This window comes from Salmo salar, chromosome ssa20 (assembly GCF_905237065.1).
Source record: "Salmo salar chromosome ssa20, Ssal_v3.1, whole genome shotgun sequence".
Taxonomy (NCBI): domain Eukaryota; kingdom Metazoa; phylum Chordata; class Actinopteri; order Salmoniformes; family Salmonidae; genus Salmo; species Salmo salar.
Window position 1 is genome coordinate 32,289,307 of NC_059461.1, and position 19,751 is coordinate 32,309,057.

Here is a 19,751-nt window from a genome sequence, read left to right on the forward strand (position 1 = left end):
ATGAAGGGCTTCATTGACAAAATCCTGAAGTATCCCTTTAAGCTCTGAATATCAGCTATCCAACTTGATCAGGAGTTATTCTGAGCCTATTTGTTCAATGAGAATCAATGTGTTTACACAGAAGGAAATGCAGAAGTATTCTCCTTTCACTATGATCAGCTCGTTTGTACGGATACAAAATTGAAACCACTGATCATGACAATTTAGCCCATGGGGTGAAACTCTAGTACCGCAGTTGTGAGCAGCCTGAGAGTCCATTCCATATTGTCTATTCTACTTTGACCTGTCCTGTTTTTAGGCTATGGTGTTTGTAGGGTTGTCCGACCAAAAAAAGTTGTCTGTTCTTTCAATATATTGACACATCCTATGTGTTTTAAACAACTCAACTATATTCACTGAGCTTATCTGATGCTTTAAGCACACAGTTTGATTAAATAATTAAGACACAAATGACTAGAAGGAGTCTGACCAGCAATTGATTTGATTGTGCCAGGCTGGGCTCAGACTTGCTGCGCTGTGTTAAAAAAAAAAAAAGACTGAGTGACTGTGACTAGCACCCGTTGTCTCTCTCTCCTCCCTGCTGCAGCGACCACCAGAGAACAGTGTTTATCCCGCTGTCCATGTTGCTGGAGCTGCAATGTAATTACAGCCATTTCTGACTGAAAAGTTCTGATACCGAAATTCCTAATTTGTTTAGGAAAAACATTCCCTATTCCCTCAACCCTTGCTCTCTTTACGTGACATATATGCATCGCATGCATGTGACCAAAGACCTATTCACACGGGACTAGTATCACTAGAGAACGTTGGTTATGTAATTATTACAATGATTCGGACAGAATTAGTTTTTTCCAAACCCACGTAATTTTTTCCAATAAATTGACAGTTATGAAGGTTTTTATTCTAGGAGCGAAGATACAGTATTTCAACATATCCAGGTGATGGGGCCACACTGATAACTCAAGTTTCTAAACCATACCATCTTTCCTATTGTGTCGCCATTATATTTGAATTGAGGAAGTGTCATTAGGATATTTTTATGAATGCCCCCCAGCATTCAGATGTGAGCTAAACAGTGCAATTGCACTTGAGATGCATTTTAAGGCTATGGATGAGAAAGTTAACATATAATTTTCAAACGTTAGGTCAGATGTATGCTGCTGCTTTGTGATCTATTAACAGCAAACATTGCATTAAATAGGCCCCCAAAAAATTACTGGTGCATTTGGCAATATTCAATTTATACGCACAAAAAATATAAACAAAAGAATTCACCGCAAAAGTTGATAGGCAACATGTAGGCCATTCATTTATAACTTATGCGCAGCACTTAGTTCAATTTATCGAATCAGTTATTGTTTTCTTGCGCAAAAAGCGAGCAACACCTGTCAACACAGACATTTCTCTCAAAACACAGGGATGTTGATTCGCACGGGACTAGTGTTATCAGAGGACCTTGAAGTTGGCCAAAAAACAGTAGGTTATTTTGGCTAGAATTGTTACTCTCCTGCCATTTAAAAACTACTGACATGGCAGATTCGGACGGGGCTAAAATTACAGATGGTGTTTTGTGGTCGTGCACATAATTACATTACCTGACACCCCCAGTAAAACTAATCCTGTCCGAATAGGGCCTGACCTATATCAGATCTTAATCACATCAATAAGTTGGTTATAAACAAACTCTGAACACGTAACGCATGACAGCGAAATGGATCCAGATGACATGACAAAAAAAATTGAAACGGGGGAATAGTTAAAGGTTGCTCAGGAGGCAAAGGGAAAGTCAGATGTGTGGAATAAATGTGACTAGTTGTGGAAAATACTGGAGATCAAGAAAAGGTAAGGAGCAAGCGCTGCATGTATATTATGAGTGCCAAACGGGTGCGGTATAGATTACAATATCTTTTTTATGAAAGTTTGGAACAATGTAAACAACACTAAATAAAGTATAAGCTTACTAGTCTAACTTTTTTTGTTAGGCCTTTATTACAACAGTCACATTCCTTTGTGAAAGCAATTTCCGAAATCGAATGGTTTATTTGTTTAAGCTAATTATTCAAGGCTCGCTTTATTTTAAAACTAAAATTGATTGCATTTCAAATCATGAACGACTCTTATGCTGTGTGATGACATAAACGAATGAATGATAGATACAGTAGCCTATAGAAGTATTGAAATATAGGCAATAAGGAGATCAAGAAAATGTTGTATTATTATTAATATAATTCCAGACAATTTGGAGCAGTATAAACACTAAATAAATTATATCTAATAACAGATAGGCTGTTAAGAAAGAACGTGTAAAGCCTATTACAGAAAATCAAAGATTAAGAAGAGCCAAATTTGTGAAATTGTTTACTTGATATGTCATTGCGTGAGGCTTGGTGCTCACGGAATCTGTAGGCTAACAAACACTCAGACAGGCAACTGAAGCAGGATCTGTCTAATGTCTGTAGATGTATTGATGATGTATAATGCCAGGCACATTTAACAGTTAGGCTATTGATTATAGACCTAATTAAGTTTTTCTTAATAAGAGCTGATTTCTCATCTCCTGTTTTCTCAATGCCTCCGCGGCATTGTTCTCAACATCATTATGCACATTGCAACATTGTCTAGGAAAAGGCGCCAATTCAACAGCACACTGATGTGTTTCAGAGCCGTGGACAGCGACCGCTATCCAACGAGGGAGAAAGCACATCTGTTATAAAATATAATTTTTGTTAGTGTTGCAGCATTGTTCTAATGTAATATAACCATATACAATTTCAGTAGCACAAGTGTCCGTCTTATTACATTGTCATACATATGATCTTTTGCCTGTAGGCTACAGAAAAGGCCATATACTCCTACCATATCCATTACCTGATACATTATTTACAGTGCATTCGGAAAGTATTCAGACCATAGCTGTATTTGAATACCCATACTAACATACTGTATAATAAACTCAGTAAAAGAAAAGTCCTCACTGTCAACAGCGTTTATTTTCAGCAAACTTAACATGTAAATATTTGTATGAACACAACAAGATTCAACAACTGAGAAAAACTGAAAAAATTCCACAGACATGTGACTAACAGAAATGGAATGTGTCCCTGAACAAAGGGGGGGTCAAAATCAAAAGTAACAGTCAGTATCTGGTGTGGCCACCAGCTGTATTAAGTACTGCAGTGCATCTCTTTCTCATGGACTGCAACAGATTTGCCACTTCTTGCTGTGAGATGTTACCCCACTCTTCCACCAAGGCACCTGCAAGTTCCCAGACATTTCTGGGGGAATGGCCCTAGCCCTCACCCTCGGATCCAACAATTCCCAGATGTGCTCAATGGGATTGAGATCCGGGCTCTTTGCTGGCCATGGCAGAACACTGACATTCCTGTCTCGCAGGAAATCACACACAGAACGAGCAGTATGGCTGGTAGCATTGTCATGCTGGAGGGTCATGTCAGGATGAGCCTGCAGGAAGGGTACCACATGAGGGAGGAGGATGTCTTCCCTATAACGCACAGCGTTGAGATTGCCGGCAATGACAAGCTCAGTCTGATGATGCTGTGACACACCACCCAGACCATGACGGACCCTCCACCTCCAAATCAATCCCGCTCCAGAGTACAGGCCTCGGTGTAACGCTCATTCCTTCGACGATAAACGCAAACCTGACCATCACCCCTGGTGAGACTGTTAGGTTATTATTTTTCAGAGTAAATAACCCACGGACACTAGAGAACCTTCCTTTAACCAAGTTTAATTCTTCCCAAAGGTTCTGTACAGCTGTATTCAGACACCAAAACATTTCTCTCCATCACAGTTATATACATCCTACTTAAGACAAGCCTTCTCTCCAATCCTTACGGTTCAACAGAAAGAGGGTAACAGGATACCAAACCCTTATTACTCCCTTAAGGGAATCTGTCCTCCCCTCCTGACCTCAACCACTACATCTAATCCACAGATGTCCATCTGTCTCAACACGTTGCTCTGCTCCCATCCCCCAACGCATTCCACAGCTATCTGTCTTTCTACAGAGACCCAGTCTCTTTCACTCCTTAATATTCTATGCTTCTTCTCTATCATTTATTTAATATCTCAATGTTCAAAATGTCGATTTCAACAAGACAAAACCGCGACTCGTCAGTGAAGAGCACTTTTTGCCAGTCCTGTCTGGTCCAGCGACGGTAGGTTTGTGTTTTTCAGAGTCAGTAGAAAGGCCTCTTTAGCGTCCTAAGTTTTCATAACTGTGACCTTAATTGCCTACTGGCTGTAAGCTGTTACTGTCTTAACGACCGTTCCATGTTCCTTAACTGTTTATGGTTCATTGAACAAGCATGGGAAACAGTGTTTAAAATCCTTTACAATGAAGATCTGTGAATTTATTTGGATTTTTAAGCATTATCTTTGAAAGACAGGGTCCTGAAACTGACGTTTCTTTTTTTGCTGGGTTTACATACTATTTGTTCATTTTAGTATACTGTAAACTAACGGTATCCTTTCAGATGAGCGTACTAGCACTTCGCCTGTCTACCGGAAGTTGATGCTTTTGCTATGCAACCTCTTGCTAGCTATTTAGCATAAGAAGTTACTAGCTAGACATTTTACGACTTCGAGTGTGTTCGTAAATTCCATCTGGAGTGCGCTCTGGGCGTTCGTAAATTCAGAGCGTTGTCAGATTGTCCATTCGTAAATTCAGAGCGTTTCACTCTCGGAGCATTCAGAGCGCACACTGGACGCTCTGGCCGGTCTTTAACCTCCCTACTTTCTACCTTTGACTCATCGCTCTCTGCCGGCTTCTTTCCACTCCTCTCCTATCTTGACGTCACCCTCTCACCAACCCCCCAACTCACAAGGCAGGCAATACGCTTGACCTCATCTTTACTAGATGCTGTTCTTCTACTAATCTCACTGCAACTCCCCTCCAAGTCTCCGACCACTACCTTGTATCCTTTTCCCTCTCCAAAACTACTCACTCTGCCCCTACTCAGATGGTTTTGCGCCGTCGCAACCTTCGCTCTCTCTCTCCTGCTACTCTCTCCTCTTCCATCCTATCATCTCTTCCCTCTGCTCAATCCTTCTCCAACCAATCTCCTGATTCTGCTTCCTCAACCCTCCTCTCCTCCCTTTCTGCATCCTTTGACTCTCTATGTCCCCTATCCTCCCGGCCGGCTCGGTCCTCCCCTCCTGCTCCGTGGCTTGACGACTCATTGCGAGCTCACAGAACAGGGCTCCGGGCAGCCGAGCGGAAATGGAGGAAAACTAGCCTCCCTGCGGACCTGGCATCTTTTCACTCCCTCCTCTCCACATTTTCTTCCTCCGTTTCTGCTGCTAAAGCCACTTTCTACCACTCTAAATTCCAAGCATCTGCCTCTAACCCTAGGAAGCTCTTTGTCACCTTCTCCTCCCTCCTGAATCCTCCTCCCCCTCCTCCCCCCTCTCTGCAGATTACTTTGTCAACCATTTTGAAAGAAGGTTGACGACATCCGATCCTTGTTTGACACACTGGTCCTGCTCACATTGCCCTACCCTATGCTTTGACCTCTTTCTCCCCTCTCTCTCCAGATGAAATCTTGCGACTTGTGATGGCCGGCCGCCCAACAACCTGCCCGCTTGACCCTATCCCCTCCTCTCTTCTCCAGACCATTTCCGGAGACCTTCTCCCTTACCTCACCTCGCTCATCAACTCATCCTTGACCGCTGGCTACGTCCCTTCCATATTCAAGAGAGCGAGAGTTGCACCCCTTCTCAAAATACCTACACTCGATCCCTCCGATGTCAACAACTACAGACCAGTATCCCTTCTTTCTTTTCTCTCAAACTCTTGAGCGTGCCGTCCTTGGCCAGCTCTCTTGCTATCTCTCTCAGAATGACCTTCTTGATCCAAATCAGTCAGGTTTCAAGACTGGTCATTCAACTGAGACTGCTCTTCTCTGTCACGGAGGCTCTCCGCACTGCTAAAGCTAACTCTCTCTCCTCTGCTCTCATCCTTCTAGACCTATCTGCTGCCTTTGATACTGTGAACCATCAGATCCTCCTCTCCACCCTCTCCGAGTTGGGCATATCCGGCGCGGCTCACTCTTGGATTGCGTCCTACCTGACAGGTCGCTCCTACCAGGTGGCGTGGCGAGAATCCGTCTCCACACCACGTGCTCTCACCACTGGTGTCCCCCAGGGCTCAGTTCTAGGCCCTCTCCTATTCTCGCTATACACCAAGTCACTTGGCTCTGTCATATCCTCACATGGTCTTTCCTATCATTGCTACGCAGACGACACACAATTAATCTTCTCCTTTCCCCCTTCTGATAACCAGGTGGCGAATCGCATCTCTGCATGTCTGGCAGACATATCAGTGTGGATGACGGATCACCACCTCAAGCTGAACCTCGGCAAGACGGAGCTGCTCTTCCTCCCGAGGAAGGACTGCCCGTTCCATGATCTCGCCATCACGGTTGACAACTCCATTGTGTCCTCCTCCCAGAGTGCTAAGAGCCTTGGCGTGACCCTGGACAACACCCTGTCATTCTCCGCTAACATCAAGGTGGTGATCCGATCCTGTAGGTACATGCTCTACAACATTCGCAGAGTACGACCCTGCCTCACACGGAAGCGGTGCAGGTCCTAATCCAGGCACTTGTCATCTCCCATCTGGATTACTGCAACTCACTGTTGGCGGGGCCCCCTGCCTGTGCCATTAAACCCCTACAACTCATCCAGAACGCCGCAGCCCGTCTGGTGGTCAACCTTCCCAAGTTCTCACACGTCACCCCGCTCCTCCGCACACTCCACTGGCTTCCAGTTGAAGCTCGCATCTGCTACAAGACCATGGTGCTTGCCTACGGAGCTGTACCTTCAGGCTCTGATCAGTCCCTACACCCAAAGAAGGGTACTGCGTTCATCCACCTCTGGCCTGCTCGCCTCCCTACCTCTGCGGAAGCACAGTTCCCGCTCAGCCCAGTCAAAACTGTTCACTGCTCTGGCACCCCAATGGTGGAACAAGCTCCCTCACGACGCCAGGACAGCGGAGTCAATCACCACCTTTTGGAGACACCTGAAACCCCACCTCTTTAAGGAATACCTGGGATAGGATTAAGTAATCCTTCTAACCCTCCCCCCCTACCCTCCCCCCCAAAAAAATATATAGATGTACTATTGTAAAGTGGTTGTTCCACTGGATATCATATGGTGAATGCACCAATTTGTAAGTCGCTCTGGATAAGAGCGTCTGTTAAATGACGTAAATGTAAATGAGTAAGGTTGATCCGAGCGTTTTGACCTCACAACAGCAGTGAAGCACCCAAGCTAACTGGCTAACGTTGGCTAGCTACTTTCAGATACAAATGAGAGAACACCTCACTCTGACCATTTTACTCGCCCTTGCAGAGCTGGTTAGGCTGTTTTCATGTTATCCAGAGCATTGGTGACTGTATCTGTGCTGCTGGCAACAATTTAATTACGCTTTTTTGCCAACGTTTACCAACTCCGGCCATATTCAACGGGTGTTGAGCGTTCGTAAATTCATCAGTTATTCTGCGCTCTGGCACACAGACGAGAGTGCTCTGAAATCAGAGTAGATAGCCAGAGCGAATTTACGAACGCACCCTTAGTACATACTGCTGTAATGTTGTGCTGCGGTTCGTAAGGGCAACGTAGCTAACAAATTGTCAGCCAAAGTAACTTATTTGAAAAGTCATTACTTTATTACATTGCTCACCATTTTCTTAACATTTGTCATAATTAGTAAAAGCTATGAAATTGTCTCCGCTCTCGGACTTTGGCTGCATATTTTCCGCCATTTTCTTGAAATCTGAAAAAGTTGTGAAGCCACGCCCCAAAAATTGTATTATGGTCCCTAAAACCATTTAAATAGTGTCCACTGCTTGTATACCTCGTATTTTGACAAATTTAGTACTACATCAGAAGTTTTGGCATACTAACTCTATCCATACTATGACCAATAAGCATACTACATAATTTATGTCGCAAATACTATGGTTAGTGTGGTTAGTAAGAGTATTCGAACACAGCTCATTACTTTTTCCACGTTTTGTTACGTTACAGCCTTATTTTAAAATTGATTAAAAAAAAATTCCCTCAATCTACACATAATACCCCATGATGACAAGCCAAAAACAAAAAACGTATGTAAATGTGATAAGTATTCAGATCCTTTACTCAGTGCTTTGTTGAAGCACCTTTTGCAGCGATTACAGCCTCGAGTCTTATTGGGTATGACACTACAAACTTGGCACACCTGTATTTGGGGAGTTTCTCCCATTTTTCTCTGCAGATCCTCTCAAGCTCTGTCAGGTTGGATAGGGAGCGTCACTATACAGCTATTTTCAGGTCTCTCCAGAGCTGTTTGATAGGGTTCAAGTCCGGGCTCTGGCTGGGCCACTCAAGAACATTCAGAGACTTGTCTCGAAGCCACTCCTGCGTTGTCTTGGCTGTGTGCTTAGGGTCGTTGTTCTGTTGGAAGGTGAACTGTCGCCCCAGTCTGAGGTCCTGAGCACTCTGGAGCAGATTTTCATCAAGGATCTCTGTACTTTGCTCCGTTCATCTTTTGATCCTGGCTAGTCTCCCTTTCGCTGCCGCTGAAAAACATCCCCACAGCATGATGCTGCCACCACCATGCTTCACCGTAGGGATGATGCCAGGTTCTCTCCAGATTTGTTGCTTGGCATTCAGACCAAAGAGTTCAATCTTGGTTTCATCAGACCAGAGAATCTTGTTTCTCATGGTCAGAGTCCTTTAGGTGCCTTTTGGCAAACTCCAAGCAGACTGTCATGTGCCTTTTACCGAGGAGTGGCTTCCATCTGGCAGAGATGGTTGTCCTTCTGGAAGGTTCTCCCATCTCCACAGAGGAACTATGGAGCTCTGTCAAGTGTGACCATCGGCCAGCTCTAGGAAGAGTTTGTGGTTACAAACTTCTACCATTTAAGAATGATAGAGGCCACTGTGTTCTTGGGGACATTCAATGTTGCTGAAATCTTCCCTAGATCTGTGCCTTGACAAAATCCTATCTCGGAGCTCTACGGACAATTCCTTCGACCTGATGGCTTGGTTTTTGCTCTGACATGCACTGTCAACTGTGGTACCTTCATATAGACAGGTGTGTGCCTTTCCAAATCATGTCCAATCAATTGAATTTACCATAGGTGGACTCCAATCAAATTGTAGAGAAACATCTCAAGGATGATCAGTGGAAACAGGATGCACCTGAGATAAATTTCAAGTGCCATAGCAAAGGGTCTGAATACTTACATAAATACTTTTTTTTTGTTTATGTATAAATCTGCAAAAATGTGTGTAGATTGATGAGGATTTTATTTAATCAATTTTAGAATATGGCTTTAATGTAACAAAACGTAACAAACCTGACAGAGCATGAGGGGATCTGCAGAGAAGAATAGGAGAAACTCCCCAAATACAGGTGTGCCAAGCTTGTTGCGTCTTACCCAAGACTTGAGACTAATCGCTGCCAAAGCCACTTCAACAAAGTACTGAGTAAAGGGTCTGAATACTTATGTAAATGTGATTTCACTTTTTTTGCAAAAAACAAAAACTGTTTTTGCTTTGTCATTACGGGGTATTGTCTGTAGATTGATGAAGGGGAAAAAAACAATTGAATCCATTTTAGAATAAGGCTGTGTGTAACGTAACAAAATGCGGAAAAAGTCAAGTCACATACACACTGAAGAGTGGGAAGTCTGATTTAACTTCACATAGACAATGGATAATGAATTAATAAGGAGATGGGCATATTATGATAAGGATATGCGAGTGGGATTCCTGTATATACACAGCATGAATTATGAATTCTAGAAGCATTACTGCCAGGCCCCAAAATACCTTTTGCCCCAGGCTAAATAGAATGGTTTGAGTTTACCACGTCATTCTCCTTCCTGCCTGCTGCCTCGGCCTATCATGTCCTCAGGGAACCCGTCTCTCCCCAGGCCAGCGACTGCCACTGCTCCAGTAGGGGTTGTCTGTGGTTTTAGCTCTGCTCCAAAATCTCCGACAGCACCCCTTTCTGTGCCAAAAAGAACACCAGAGAAACACCAGGGGATTCATCCCTATCCTAATTCCTGGGGCCTCATTTCATACATAAGGAAATCAACCAAGCGTACCAGTTTCCTAAATCTTTTAAAGCTCTAATTATGATTTGACTATGTTACATTTTTAGAGGAGTGTTCAGTACTTCTATTTATTGCGTACAGAAGATGGCATAACTTTAGCGCATCAATATTTGACAGATTTCTAATATTCTGACTTTTTTCCAAAGTAACGGCCAACCATTATTCTTAACCCTAGTCATTTTAACTACCGCTGAGCGATTAATGGATTTTGGAGGTCGGTTCGGTTTTGATTATTAAAAAATACAAGTTTTCAATTTTGGTTTTGATTATTTGTGTTGATGCTCTAACACAGAATAAAACCATGAATAAAATCCCCATAATGGTAATGACTGCCCATTACTGCTTATCACTTATTAACCATAATTTATTCACAAAAACTTTACAAAAATATTTCAGTTGTGTATATTACATTGGCTTTATTTGATGACTATTATTTAATTCCAAGTCATCTCAATAGAGTTGCTGCCTATGCTGTAACTCTTTTGTAGTTCTTCAAAGTAAATAAGGCATACTTCTTTGACTGCTGAATACCAATTATCAATCACTTTGATCATGTATTTTCAGGTAGAGAAACAACAGCTGCTCTATTTCCCCTCACAATCATGCATTCTTGTCTCTTCTGTAGCAGGTGTTAAAGAAACACAGACCGGACAAGTAAATGTGCAATGGATTATGGTCATTGTAGTTAATTAACTCATTTTATGCACTAAATTATGTAGTATATTGGTCTGTTGGAAACTACAACTCCCTACTACATCACACAGTTCAAGCTGGCTCTGAAATTGCAGGCATTGAGCTCCACAGAAAAAAACTGAACGAAATGGAATTCAAATAATTGAACTGATGTAGGTCAATTAGTTGTTTAAAAAACAAAAAAATAGCCAACATTTTGGTTAATCATTCAGCACTAATTTGAACTCAAACTCAGTGGAAAACATGATCTTCCCAGTTAGTTTGATCCTGTATGCCTTCATCTCTGGCAAAGTGGGTGGGGTTATATCATGCCTGTTTGGCCCTGTCCGGGGATTTCATCGGATGGGGCCACAGTGTCTCCTGACCCTTCCTGTCTCAGCCTCCAGTATTTATGCTGCAGTAGTTTGTGTCGGGGGGCTAGGGTCAGTCTGTTACATCTGGAGTATTTCTCTTGTCTTATCCGGTGTCCTGTGTGAATTTAAATATGCTCTCTTCTAATTCTCTCTTTCTCTCTCGGAGGACCTGAGCCCTAGGACCATGCCTCAGGACTACCTGGCATGATGACTCCTTGCTCCCAGTCCACCTGGCCATGCTGCTGCTCCAGTTTCAACTGTTCTGCCTGCGGCTATGGAACCCTGACCTGTTCACCGGACGTGCTACCTGTCCCAGACCTGCTGTTTTCAACTCTCTAGAGACAGCAGGAGCGGTAGAGATACTCTCAAAGATCGGCTATGAAAAAGCCAACTGACACTTACTCTTGAGTTGCTGACTTGTTGCACCCTCGACAACTACTATGATTATTATTATTTGACCATGCTGGTCATTTATGAACATTTGAACATCTAGGCCATGTGCTGTTATAATCTCCACCCGGCACAGCCAGAAGATGACTGGCCACCTCTCATAGCCTGGTTCCTCTCTTGGTTTCTTCCTAGGTTTTGGCCTTTCTAGGGAGTTTTTCCTGGCCACCGTGCTTCTACACCTGCATTGCTTGCTGTTTGGGGTTTTAGGCTGGGTTTCTGTACAGCACTTTGAGATATCAGCTGATGTAAGAAGGGCTTTAGAAATACATTTGATTTGATCTCTAGCCAAGTGTCCCAAATGGCACCCTATTAGCTATGTAGGGCACTACTTTTGGGCCCTGATCAGAAGTAGTGTACTACATTGGGAATGGGGTGCCATTAGGGACATAAACCTAGTCTTTCATAAAGTCATTATAACTCACCCACTGGCGGAGCTCCCCTACCCCAGGAGGTCTTTGAGGGTTCGATTCCAATGCCTCTGAACATGGACACCAGAGACGACCCCTGGCCTTGGATGGGCATGTCCACCTGCCAATTACAATATCGTTACAAGAGCTATGCGAGAGCCAAACCTGGGCTCAAATGGTATTTGAACAATTCCCGAATGGACTAGGTGAAAAATGTTGGTGTGCCCTTGAGCAAAGCACTTAACCCTAAATTGCTCTGGATAAGAGCGTCTGCTAAATGTAAGTGTGTCATCTGTCCTTGATTGAGCTTGCAATGAGTGCAATGGAACTAACTGAATAGTCCCATAAGCGCAAACCACCTTGAACCCTAGTCTGATTTGGAGTTAGGAGAAAGACTTTACAAACCCTAAGTAACACAACCCTGCTTGATTACTACTTCTACTTCAGGCCAGACTTGTGTGATCGGCTGACCTGGAGGACCTTGACCAGTGAGGCTCCAAACCCCTCTTGCCACCCCTACCACCGACTCAGCTGACGAAAGAAGCAGCCCTCTTGTGCGGCCAAGCCCACCATCTTCTGATGTGGGCATGAGTATCCCCCTGGCGAAGGCAATGGAGAGCTCGCTCGCTGGGAAGGGCACTCCTCTCCCATACTGCATTAGCAGTGAATCACCAGGGTTGATGAAACCCCTGGCTCTTCCTGTTGCTGGCTTATCTGACAGAAGTCCTCCCTCCTGCTGCTGCAGGCAAGTCATGTGGGAGGCTTGGGAACTAGGCTTGTTTGGATCCATTCCAACTAGCTTCTCTCACATTCAATGCTTGTGAGATGCAAAAGGACATATGGAAACTTGCTAAACCCTGAGAATGCTCCAGATGGCAATATGCACATGTATTTTCTCATAATGAAAATACCTACTTTGCTAGTATCAAAACACGTATGGAAAATGTATTATGACGGGGCAAAAGACAGGAGGCGACTTGCTGGGTTTGCTCAACACTTGAGTTCACTCAGCAAGGCTCAGCCGCCAAGCCAATTCATGTCAGGGTAAAATTTGCAATATCCACGCCCGAGAAAGCAACCGGTTGCTGCCAGTCGGGGAAAGTTAGCCGGCTAACTAGTTGCATGTGTTTTTCCTCTCTAACATTCATTAGACTAGTAACGTAAACTACTCAGACATGTTATACCAACATCAATATTGCAATTTCTAGTGTTTTAACAACAGCTAATGAATGCTAGCAGCAAGCGTGACTGCTTTTTCTTGCAAAAACATACACCGGTGGAAAAGGTAACGCGAGAGACAATCATATTTCAGCATGCGTCGCTATTTCGTTGCGTGATACGTTCTTTACAATTCAAACAGAACGCCAAACCTTATTTTCATCAACTTTTGCTGTATTTACAGGACTCGCATCTCAAAATGTGTACCGACCTGTCTGCCACTTGACAACTGTAGCCAAAATTACGGAATGTCTGGAAACACCCTGGTAAATCGAACAAATGTGTCAAAAGTGCATTGGTTCACGATAGCTGTCAATCGGGAAAATAATATTCAATAAAATATTTACAATTGTAATATTTTACGACAGCATACATTTTCACAAATTACGCTTTTTAAAAGTTAGCAATCTATTTTATAATATCTGACATGATGTAATAGAAGACACCATCGTCAATCCTAAGCATGTCCATTGTTGATACCTGTCACGACTTCGGCCGAAGTTGGTGCCTCTCCTTGTTCGTTCGGCGGTCATCGTCACGGCTTTCTAGCTACCACCGATCCACGTTTCTTTTTCCATTTGTTATGTCTTGATTGTTCACAACTGTTTCCCATATCGTTATGATTATTTTCCCTATTTAACCCTCTGGTTCTCATTATGTTTTGTGCGTGATTGTTTGCTTGTCATCGTGTTTTGTGTCAGGATTATTTATCCCTGCGTGGATTTTGACTTATGAGTTTCTTCGAGAGTAAAGTACTGTAATGACCCTGCTGGGTCATAAAGGAAAAAGTGACGGACTCTAGGTGTGCAGGTCAGAACACAGGTTTATTCCTAAACTGGGCTATTGTTCAGGCCACAGCCCACGCCGCTAAATGCCGAACGTACACAATTATACCAAGTCTAATTAAGGGTTACTCCCATAGGAACAGAGCAAGGCCCCGAACAGAAAGAGAGAGAAGATGAGACAGTAATCCCTATTTATGCATTTCCAAATCCCGCGGGATTACCCATCATACCCCCCCAACCTTTCCCTCTGTCCTGACATATTTAACCCCTGCTAGTAGCCATGAGAACCATAACACACCCACAAACACAGAACACAATACCGGGTCGTTACATAGCCCCCCCCTTTCTAAACCCTAGCCCCTAGGGTTACACAACAAAATCCTTAAAACGACCCGGAGGTCGCATCAGTCTCTTGGGCCTCCCCGTGGCTCTCACCGGTGAACCTCCAGAACACTCATCTGCACCAATGTCATTTCCAGCGCCCTCCGAAGAAGCAGCCCCCATCCCAGGCTCAGGTTACGCTAGAGTCTCCTCGTTAGACTGTTCCCGTGGGCTCACATCAGAGACCTCACTCCCATTTCCTACCGTTTTCCTCCCTCTGTAGGGTGCCAATCGGTCCCGGTGGACCACCACCTTCCTGCTCCGTGGGGGGACCTCCACCCGGTACGTCACCTCCCCCACTCTCTCTATCACCAGACAAGGCCCCACCCATGCACTGTCCAGCTTTGGGCACCGCCCCTTCTTGCGCGTGGGGTTGTGAAGCCACACACATTCTCCCGCTCCAAAGTGCCTCCCCCTAGCGCGCGAGTCGTAGTGGCGCTTTTGGCGCACCCCTGCGTTCTCGAGTTGCTCTCTTGCGAAGGTGTGAGCCGCTTCTAACCGGTTCTGCAGACGACACACATAGTTCGGGCCAGGCAAAACCCCGTCGTCATTATCAGGAGGGTGGCCAAACGTCAGTTCGGCTGGGGTGCGCAACTCACGACCTAACATTAGTAGCGCTGGAGCACGCAGTCGACTCTTGAACAGCCGACCTACATGCCATAAGAATAAACGGTAAGTGGGTATCCCAATCTCTCTGGTGTTTTGAGGTAACGATGGCCAGCTGCTGTGCTAACGTTCTGTTAAATCTTTCCACCAGCCCATCACTCTGGGGGTGAAGCGGAGTAGTGCGCGTCTTCTCCGCGCCTAACCGTCTACACAACTCTGAGAACACCCGTGACTCGAAGTTTCTCCCCTGGTCGCTGTGAATAGACTGTGGCACCCCAAACCGACTGATTATTCCCCCCACCAACGCATCAGCTACTGTCTCTGCCTCCTGGTCTGGGAGAGCGTAAGCCTCCGGGCCACTTGGTGAAGTAGTCCATAGCGGTTAGAATCCACCTGTTACCTCTGTCTGTGGTTGGAAACGGCCCCACTATGTCTACTCCCAGTCTCTCCATGGGCTCCCCTACTGGGAATTGTTGTAGGAGGGCGTGTGACTGACCTGGAGGTCCTTTTTTAGCAGCACACTCGTCGCACTGCCTACAAAAGTCCTCAACATCCCTCCTGTGCCTGGCCCAATAGAAGCCTTTACGCACGCGCTTTAACGTTTTGGAGACCCCAAAATGCCCTGCGCCAACTCCCCCATGAAGCTGCTGTAACACGCTCCCCTGCAGCCTTTTGGGCACCACTACCTGCCACGTAATTTCTCCAGTCGCTGGCTTTTTCCACCCCCTCTGGAGCACTCCCTCAGCCACTCTAAGGACTGTGAATTTAGCCCACAGTCCCTTGGTGACTGGTGATAGAGGGGCTACTTCCCCCCACGGCGGTCGTCTTCTCTCTTCCACCCACCGCAGCACAGGACGCAGCTCTGCGTCCTCCTCCTGGCGACGCCTCCACTCCCCAACGTCCACAGCCTCGGCACTCTGTCACACTCAGCTGACTCACCGTGGCGGTGACTCCCTCCTCCCTGCACAGTTCTCTCTCTCGCTCCACCAGTTTGGCGCAGTACCCACAGCCATCCTCAGCACACGGGCGGCGGGACAAGGCGTCTGCATTGCTGTGGCGAAGGCCGGCTCTGTGCTCCACCTGGAAGTCGTAGGGTTGTAGCTCCTCCAGCCAGCGGGCAATCTGACCCTCTGGCTCCTTGAAGGAGAGAAGCCACTGCAGGGCGGAGTGATCCGTCCGGACCACAAACGGCAGGCCCCCCCAGGTAGTACTTGAAATGGCGTACTGCTGCCACGACAGCCAAAAGCTCTCTCCTTGTCACGCAGTAGCGTTTCTCAGCCTTATCAAAAGTCCTGCTGTAATAAGCTATTACGTGTTCCCCATCAGGACCACGCTGAGCCAGCACAGCCCCCAAACCCTCATTGCTTGCGTCGGTGTCCAGGATGAACGGACGGTTTGGGTCTGGTGAGGCCAGGACAGGGGCCTCCATCAGGGCACGTTTGAGAGCCTCAAACGCCCGCTGGTGCTCTTCGGTCCACTGAAAAACAGTGTCCTCCTTGAGAAGGTGGTTCAAAGGAGCCGCTACCCCCGTAAACCCCTTCACAAACCTACGATAGTAGGATGCCAGCCCCAGGAAGCTCTTAACCTCTTTTTTCCCCCTGGAACTGGCCACCCCCCTCACAGCCTCTACTTTGTCTGGCATCGTGCTGATGCCCTCACCACCCAGCTGATGCCCCAGGAACGCCACCTCCCTTTGCATGAAATGGCACTTTCCCGGATGTAATTTTAGCCCCGCCCCCGAGATCCTCTCCAACACTCGCCTAAGTGCCCCCAGTGCCCCCTCAAACGATGTGCCGTGCACCAATATGTCGTCTAGGTACACAACACACTCGTCTCTCGGAACCCCCGCCAGCACTCTGTCGATGAGCCTCTCAAAGGTGGCAGGAGCATTACAGAGCCCGAAGCACAGCACCTTGAACTGCCAATGGCCCCTATCTGTGGAGAAGGCCGTTTTTTCACGTGCCCCTGGCAAGAGGGGCACCTGCCAGTAGCCACTGCGCAGATCAAGGGAGGAGAACCACGAGGACCCTCTCACGTGGTCTAGCGACTCATCAATCCTCGGTAGGGGATAAGAGTCTTTAGTGGTGACAGAATTTAGGCCCCTGTAGTCAACACAAAACCTAAGTTTACCCCCTTTCTTAGGCACCATGACGACCGGCGCGGACCATGGGCTATCTGATGGCTCAATGAAATCAGCCCACAACATGTCAACAATAGCTGTGGCTGCTGCTTCCCTCCTGGCAAGGGGAATACGACGGGGCCGAATTTTAATGGGTCAGGCGTCCCCAGTGTCTATTTCGTGCTGAACTAGGTGCGTTTGTCCTACCTCATCTTCCCCCCAAGCGAAGCTATCTTTAAAGTCCAACAGCAGCTGCTTTAACTGTCTCTGTTGTCTCTCATCCAGACCCTGACAGTTCTTCAGCCACACAGCCTCGACGGCGTCGATAGCTTCCTCCTTCCCCCCGTCGGGCTGATGGGGTGAAGGAGCCAGTGTGTTTTGGGCTACTGAGCTGCCTGTGCTTGCACCATGATGGGGAGTGAAGGCCGTCGCCGCCGGAGACAGCTGCTGGAATGGCACAACGACCAAGGGAGCAGCCGGGATGACCGGTGGAGTTTCTGCAAGCTTGGAGGAAGACGGAGGGACAGCCCTGCCCCCTGCTGGCTCTCCCAAAGGTGACATTCCCACTGTGGGCCCCCCCGACAGCCTCAAAGTGCCCGACGCTAAGTCCAACTGAGCCCCACAGTTTTTCAAAAAGTCCATTCCCAGTATACAGGGGTCCTGCACCGCTGCTACCCACGCCAGACACCCCACAGTTCTCCCCCCCACAGTCACAGATAGCTGACACTTCCCTAACATGGGGGCTAGCTCCCCCGTGACAGTCCGTAGCTGGACAAGGGTCGGCTCCACCCGCACCCCAACAGGTAGTATGTCTGGTCTCACCAGGGTTACTGTAGAGCCTGTGTCGACCAGGGCCAAACATTCCACCCCCTCTACCTTGACGATGACATTGCAGAAGTCCCCAACGGTGGTACGTCCCACCACAACTACCGGACTAGGAAACACGGCGGCAGCTACACCCTGGGGGAGCAGGTCCCCACCCTCTTGTCTGCGCTGCTGGGTACCTCTTTTGCTTACAGTGGGTTCGGGGGCGGTGGGGTGGGTCCGCGCTGCCCCCTGTGCGAGAACCCGCCGTTGTTTCCCTGGTGACGGGGGAATCTGCCACACTCCCGCTGAATGTGGCCAGGCTGGCCACAACCCCAGCAGACAATAGGAGTTGAGCTGACACTGCGACGCTGCCTGGAGCCCCTCTCCATGACAAGCGAAGCAGTCTTGACTAGCCCGCCCAACTCGTCGACCCACTCTGGTTTCGTGACCCCTGGCACCCCAGCCACCACTGCTCTCACCTCTGGTTGACTGGCGACATCCACTCTCACTCCCTCACCCCAGATCAGCTCCCTCTTCCTGGCTATCTCCACTGCAGCCCGCAGAGATGGTGGGTCCGCCATCTGAACATGCTTACCCAGTTCGGTGGAAGAGAGCGCTCTAATAAAACTGTCCCGTGCCAGCTCGTCTTGCACCCCAATCGGCATAGTTGCATAAGCCCGCCTGGTCAGGCTCAGAATACCACTTGCCAACGCCTTTAATGATTCCCCCTGAAGTCTCTTTTTGTTACTCAGTTCAATCCGCAGCATGTTGGGCTGCGCGTCGCTGCCGAAACGGCCCCCCAATGCCTCCACTAGCGCACCGTAGTCGCCCCTCTCGTCCGGGGCTAGCGTTAACAGGCATTCCGACCCCTCCTCTGTCAGGCTCAGGGCAAGCTGTAACGCTTTCGTCTCGTCAGACCACCTCCCGGCTCTAGCCAACAACTCGAATTGAGTGAAAAAAACTTCCCATTTACCTTGTCCATTGAACTTTGGTAGTTTAGCCGCTACCGTGGCTAATGGCAATAGGCCGCTGCCATCTCTGTTTACATAAGCAGGCCCCGCCATTTCCGCACCCGGTGACGTTGATATCCCCGTCGCCGTGACGTCTGCTCTCGAGCGGTGTGAAGGAAAACCCGCCAGTTCTGCCATCTTTCTGACTGACAATTTAACTCCCGCCATGTGGCCCTCCAGCTCTTCTACGGCAGTCGCCGCCCGACCCTCCCGACCGGGTACCCCCGAGCCCACAACGGACACATTGTCCGACTCTTCCTTAATTTTCCGCCTCGCCCCAAGCATCATGACCGTAGATGCGAGTCACGCTAAAGCTAACCCGGCCTATACTGAACAGCTAACTCGCCCAGTCTTGATCCCGTAGTTCGATAGCACTTCTGACGCCAATGTAATGACCCTGCTGGGTCATAAAGGAAAAAGTGACGGACTCTAGGTGTGCAGGTCAGAACACAGGTTTATTCCTAAACTGGGCTATTGTTCAGGCCACAGCCCACGCCGCTAAATGCCGAATGTACACAATTATACCAAGTCTAATTAAGGGTTACTCCCATAGGAACAGAGCAAGGCCCCGAACAGAAAGTGAGAGAAGATGAGACAGTAATCCCTATTTATGCATTTCCAAATCCCGCGGGATTACCCATCATACCCCCCCAACCTTTCCCTCTGTCCTGACATATTTAACCCCTGCTAGTAGCCATGAGAACCATAACACACCCACAAACACAGAACACAATACCGGGTCGTTACAGTACGTTATTTTACTCAGTTCTGTGTCCTGTGCTTGACTCT

General features: G+C 47.2%; 2 pseudogenes; both read right to left on the minus strand.

Annotated features, from left to right (window-relative positions):
• LOC106580478 (piwi-like protein 2) overlaps window positions 1-12,826 on the minus strand; it is a 29,650-nt pseudogene extending 16,824 nt beyond the window's left edge.
• A 1,729-nt stretch (window positions 12,827-14,555) lies between these two features.
• Window positions 14,556-19,250, minus strand: LOC106572410 (uncharacterized; annotated as a pseudogene).
• Window positions 19,251-19,751: the final 501 nt, after the last annotated feature.